Raw genomic sequence first — 6,384 nt, forward strand, 5'->3', positions numbered from 1 at the left:
AAAGTAAGTGTTGACATTTGAGTGACTTGAAGCGCACTTCTGAGTCAACCAAATGGGGTGGGTCTGGAGTCACATATAAACCAGATCAGGTAAGGCTGACTGATTTCCTCCCCAGTAGTAAACCAGAACAGTTTTTACAGCAATCCATTTCCTTTTGTGGCCATCATTAACAAGGCTAATTGTTGTTCCAAATTCCATGGCTGGTGTGGTGTGATTGTTGAACGAGGCTTCTGGGTTACCAGTCAGGCAATTTAAATATTGCACCACTGTCTCTGGAGGAAGATATTAACTAGTATTAAAGTTAAGTAGTTAATTCAATATCTAATTATGCCAGTTTCATGTACAAAGGCAACAACAGCTGGCTTCTCTCCTTTCATACACTTCCCAACTTCAGTAATTTACTCTAAGCTGGAATGCACTACTCTATTCTGACCTTTTCACCTGCTTCAATGCACTCAACAACTGGGTGTTGATGAATGGCCACAAACAACTGCTGCTCCAGTATTTTCCATTTTCCACACTGTGACAATGCCCAACTACCAGTTAACCTTGTTATCCAAAGTATCCAGACACGGTAGTGTAGCGGTTAGCATAACCCTATTACAGCGCCAGTGACCCGGGTTCAATTCCTGCCACTGTCTGTAAGGACTTTGTTCATTCTCCCCGTGTCTGTGTGGGTTTCCTCTGGGTGCTCTGGTTTCCTCCCACATTCCAAAGACGTATGGGTTAGGAAGTTGTGGGCATGCTATGTTGGCACCAGAAGCATGGCAACACTTGTGGGCTGCCCCCAGAACGCTCTATGCAAAAGATGTATTTCACTGTGTGTTTCAATGTACATGTGACTAATAAAGATGTCTTATCTAAAATCAGTAAACAGGTGGAATTTAGGCCCCAAGTACTGATGTGTGTTTTGGTGCAAAAATCCAAACCTTAAAAGCTTAACAAACAGTGAGATTTAAATGTCTTTTTAATTTTTTTGTGAGTTTGAACTACCTAGACAGTTTTGCCACCAAAAAGTGAATTGAAATGAAACCAATCCATTTTCCTGAAGTGAGATTTCATTATACATCCACACTATGAAGGAAAATTCACTATTCCTTTTGTGGATCAGGAACCATCATAAGAAATATGGAACTGTCCCAAAGAATGAGCCGTGACCAAGGGAAAATAAATTGGACTGTAGATTTGAATCAACTTGTTTTATGTCATTGCTGAAAACAATGGCTATTTTAGTGTAATTTTCCTAAGAACTAAGAGGTGAACGGACTCTGTCTATACTTCTCGCTGCCTCAGTAAAGCCGTCAACATAACAAAGACCCCACCCACCCTGGACATTCTCTCTTCTCCTCCCTCCTATCAGGCAGAAGGTACAAAAGTCTGAAAGCACGTACCACCAGGCTCAAGGACAGCTTCTATCCTGCTGTTGTAAGACTATTGAAAGGTTCCCTAGTACGATAAGATGGACTCTTGACATCACAATATACCTCATTATACACCTATTGTCTTGCACCTTATTGTCTGCCTGCACTGCACTTTCTCTGTAACTGTAACACTTTATTCTGCACTCTGTTATTGTTTTCCCTTGTACTACCTCAATGCACTGTTGTAATGAAATGATCTGTATGGATGGCATGCAAAACAAAGCTTCTCACTGTATCTTGGTACATGTGACAATAATAAACCAATTTACCAATTAAAATGGACTATTACAAAGGGAAGGGGGGAAGATAACATGCAGATTCAAAAGAAAATGTAGAATGACCTGTAAAGTGCTGAAGGGAAAGGGAAAGATTGTTAATGGCTGAAATGAGTTTAACATGAGATAACTGGGAAGAGGAATAGCAGAAGGAATTAGAAATAGATGAAGATAAAGGTATTGGAGTTGTTCGCAGCGTGGAACAGAAACCAGCAGCCTCAGAACACAGTAGCAGGACTGGGGCAGGTTACCTCTGCTCAGCAATATAATCTGATCAACAACAATTCTGAAACTCCAGATTTTTTGAAGTCAGTGAGTTCCTTCAGAATTATTGTGAAACCCTTCTGCTGAGAGAAAATTCAAAAGGAGGTATATTTGACAAAACCTTTTCCAAACACCTTTTCGCAAATGGTTGATGCAACAATCTAAATCTAGCTGAAATTTGCCCTTGCCGTCATTTGCACATGTAAATATCACAACATTTTCTAACTAAAGTCTGTGGAGAAAAATGCAGAGATATTCCATCCATTGGAATGTACCAACCCATGCAGAATAAGTTAATCCATTTCCATGATAATCCACCATAGAAGTGATATTCAGTGCATAATTAACACATTCAAAGATGCACAGAAAACTGGAAGTAGCGAAGGGCCGATTATAAATCCATGGCAGCATGTTATTCCAAGTTATCAATTTATAGGAATTTATCATTCATTTTTGGAAACTCCAGTTAATTAACAGAGTTATGCATTAACAACGGAGTTGAGGAAATAAAAACAATGTTTATAGTTGAAATGATTGATAAAAATTAGCCTTTAATTAAGAATGTGTCCATCTTTATTCCATTTTTTAAAACATACAATAGAATTAAGACTGCATGTTGGAGTTTAATGTAAGCATAGAAATAAATCTAAGATTATGGACCATTTACTACCATTTATTCATAAATAATCATTACAATCCTGAGGACCTTGGTCTTCAGTGCATAAACATTGTGCACCATCTGTCACGGTATCTGAACTAAAAGATTCTTGTACCAGCTTTATAACCTGTTTTGTTCTAATGTAGTTAAATTCACATCAAAACTTCTACTGTTTACATGTGGTATTTGTGTGGGCTGGTTTTATCTGAACAGGACCAGTCAGAAATACAATCCTCTGTCTTTCTGTCAACTGCTCAAAGCATTTACATTACAATAAATGAGGTAATGCCATTGCTTTATATCAGGTAGCTTACTTGTGTCTTCAAAATGCCTGTGCCTAAAGTTTGGACATAATCAAAGCCATTTGCCATTAGGTATTCCATTAATGGTTTTCAAGCTATGAATTAATGAATACATTCATTTCTATATGGAAAGCTAACCTTACATTACGAGCATCAAATAAAAGGGATTTATTTTAATCATGCCACTTAGAAGAAGAATAGCATGAACTATTTTCTACCAGTATAATTCCTTCTTATAGTAGCAAATTCCAAATAAATATTTTAGTTGGGGTGCAATCAGCTTGAAGAAGGCTGCAAAGCTTGAGTGGCTGGATGAAATTGTTTACCATTTTCTCCTCCACCTTTACTGTGTGCTCTCTCCCAGAGGAAAGTCTAGTCGGCGTGTTGTTGTGAGACTATTGAAAGGGGTCAAAGGATGTACCACCAGTGAGAGTGACAAGGGATCTCTAAGCTGAAACATTATTTCTCTTTCCGCAGACACTGCCTGTCTTGCTGAATGATTCCAGCATTTGCTGTTTTTATATCACCACCTGCAAACCCATCATTCTTATTTAAAATTCATTTTGAACTAATCAGTTCAAATTTACTTATCCATGTTCAACTACTTGAAGTATCAATTTGACACAAAGAGTAAAGTGAAAATGATAGAAATCTAGAAAAGAATTTCTGGTGATAGCTACCAGAGTAATTAGCATTCGAAATAAGACATTAATCAACACATTTGTCTAGAACTTGTCATCAGATTCTGATAAAGAGCTTTTACTGATTCTCTCAACTCATGAATATTTGCAGGTTAATTTTGATTGTCTTTTCCATCTGATACAACCTATTATTTCATCAACTAAAATGCATGGCTCATGTCCACGTGATATCTTCATCTGTCCTCTTTAAATATATAAACTGTGAACTTTTGCTTGCATTGTGAATGAGTAACTGGTTGTTTATACAATCATTCAGCACCGAAGGAGACCATTCGTAACATCCTCCCTATCTCAGCCTCTGAAAGAGTGACCCATTAATCCTACACCCTTGCCCTTTTGCCTGAGATTTGTAATTTATTTTTCTTTTCAAATCCAATTCCCTTTTGAAAATTTCGATTGAATCCACCTTTGCTGCCCTCTTCAGCCCACTAAGCAAAAAAAATCTCCCCAGATATCTTAAATCTCTGTGCTCTACTTAATGACCCAATGGTATCCAGGGATTCTATCCATCTCATTTATGAATTTACAGTGATTGTAAAAGACAGCAACCCTCCTGCCCACCACTCCTCCCCCCCACCCAACACACACACACCCACACACACACACACACACACACACACACACACACACACACACACACACACACAAACACACACACCCACACCAACATAATGCAGGGTCATATATTGAAACCAAATCAATTAAAGAAACCCATTGCAAAGATTAAGACCCTGAATTTCCCATTCTCACCAAAACTCTCAAAGGGAGACTGACTGAATTTCTGCAAAATCCTTGCTAGGAAAAGATTATTAATTGTAAATCTTCATGCATCAACTTTCCAAGTCCCACATACTCTGGAAGAGGAGCTAAAAAAAACAGAACAGAAATCCAATGCCACAAATCTTGCATAGCACCTATAAATTAACAAAACATCTCAAGGAACTTCACAAGAGTATTATTGGACAAAAACTGATATTGAGCCACAAACATTTGATCAAAACAATAGCTTGTAAGGAGCATCTCTGAGAAGGAAAGAGACAGAAGGGTTTAGGGGCAGATTTTAAAATGCTGTAAATCCAAAGGAATCACCACAGTATTAGTGCAACTAAATCTGATGGTAGCCAAGAGGCCACAATTGAAGCTTGATGGCTATATAGTTGGAGGAGATTGTGGAGATACAGAGATGGAAATAGGTAGTCTCAACAGTTGTATGGTTATGTGGTCTGTAGTTCATTTCAAGGTCAAATTTTCATACCAAGGTTTTAAACAGTCTGGGGACACAAGAATCTGAGCAAAAAAAAGTGCTGGAGGAACTCAGCTGGTCAAGCAGCATCTGTGAAGGCAGAGGGATGGTTGAAGTTTTGGATCGAGACCTGCTGTGGATCAGTCACCACTACAGGTCTGGCAGATATAGCTAGTCCTTATTCAGTCAATATGAACATACAAGGGAGAAATCAAGTGTCCCTGGTCATCAGAATACACTGATTTTTAGACACATTTGAGACAATAATTATTAGTTGACGGAAAACTTAAATTTGTTGTACTTTGCTTTTCCTGATCTGTCAATGATCAGATAATCTGCCTTTCTGTTTTTAGAACCAAAATGGACTAAACAGCATCTGCCACGTATTTGCCCACTCAATCAACTTGTCTAAGTCACATTGAAGCCTCTTTGCATCCTCCTCACAGCTCACATTCCTTCCTAGCTTTGTGTTGTTAAATTAAATCCTTGGGTTCTTAGACTTGTCAGTTCTTTTTCTTTCAAACAGGCACCAGAGCTTTTCGGACTACCTGAGTATTAGTAGGATAACAGAAAATCCAGCAGCTTTAAGAATATAAAAACATACCTGAAGGCACCAAATAGCATGAAAATAATTTGCATTTAAGATTTTAGTTTCAGAATCTTAGTCTTATTTCATCCAAGGTCATTTATTATCTTCCATGACAAACATCTTAAGAAGGGGAGATAAGGAAATGATTTTCAGATTAATTGCATTCACTTTTAAACCACTTAGCTAGAATAACATTTGTTCATGCATTTTGAATTGTTAAAAGCAAATTGATAAGAGTTGCTGCTATAGTACTCAAGGAAAAAATTGCCATTAATTTAAGTGGATGGTAATTTTATTATGAAAAAGCAAGAGGCAGTCTGGCAGTCTAGCTGCATACCAAGAGGAAGAAAATGCAATGTGAACAAACTTGTTTATCCCTCAGAACTGCTATTTGGATTTGGGATAAATCTAACATGGTAATAATGGACATTCACACTCCATAGCACAAAATAAAAGGTCTCCCAAAATAAACCATATGTGATAACTGAGACATAACGGAAAAGTTTAATGAGTGATATTTATATTTACTAATTTTTTGGGATGTGGGCATCACTGACAAGACCAGCAGTTATTGCTGATCCCTAATTGCCCTTGAACTATCTTCTTGAACTTCTGGTGGAGATACTCCCACAATGACGTAGGAGAGCGAATTCCAGGATTTGTACCAAGCAATATATTTCCTCGTCAATATGGTATGAGATTTGGAGGGGTGTTCCCGTGCACCTTTTGACTTATCCTTCTTGGTGGTAGAGGCTGGGAAATGGGAGGTGCTGTTGGAGAATCCTAGACAAGTAATTGCAGTGCATTTTGTAGATGGTACAGACTGAAGAACCTATGCTCTGGTGGTTGAGGGAGTGAATGAATATTTAGGGCGGTGGATGGACTATGGATGCCAATCAGGAGGACTGCTTTGTCCAGGATATTCTTGAAC

The sequence above is a fragment of the Pristis pectinata genome, chromosome 2 (assembly GCF_009764475.1).
Source record: "Pristis pectinata isolate sPriPec2 chromosome 2, sPriPec2.1.pri, whole genome shotgun sequence".
Taxonomy (NCBI): domain Eukaryota; kingdom Metazoa; phylum Chordata; class Chondrichthyes; order Rhinopristiformes; family Pristidae; genus Pristis; species Pristis pectinata.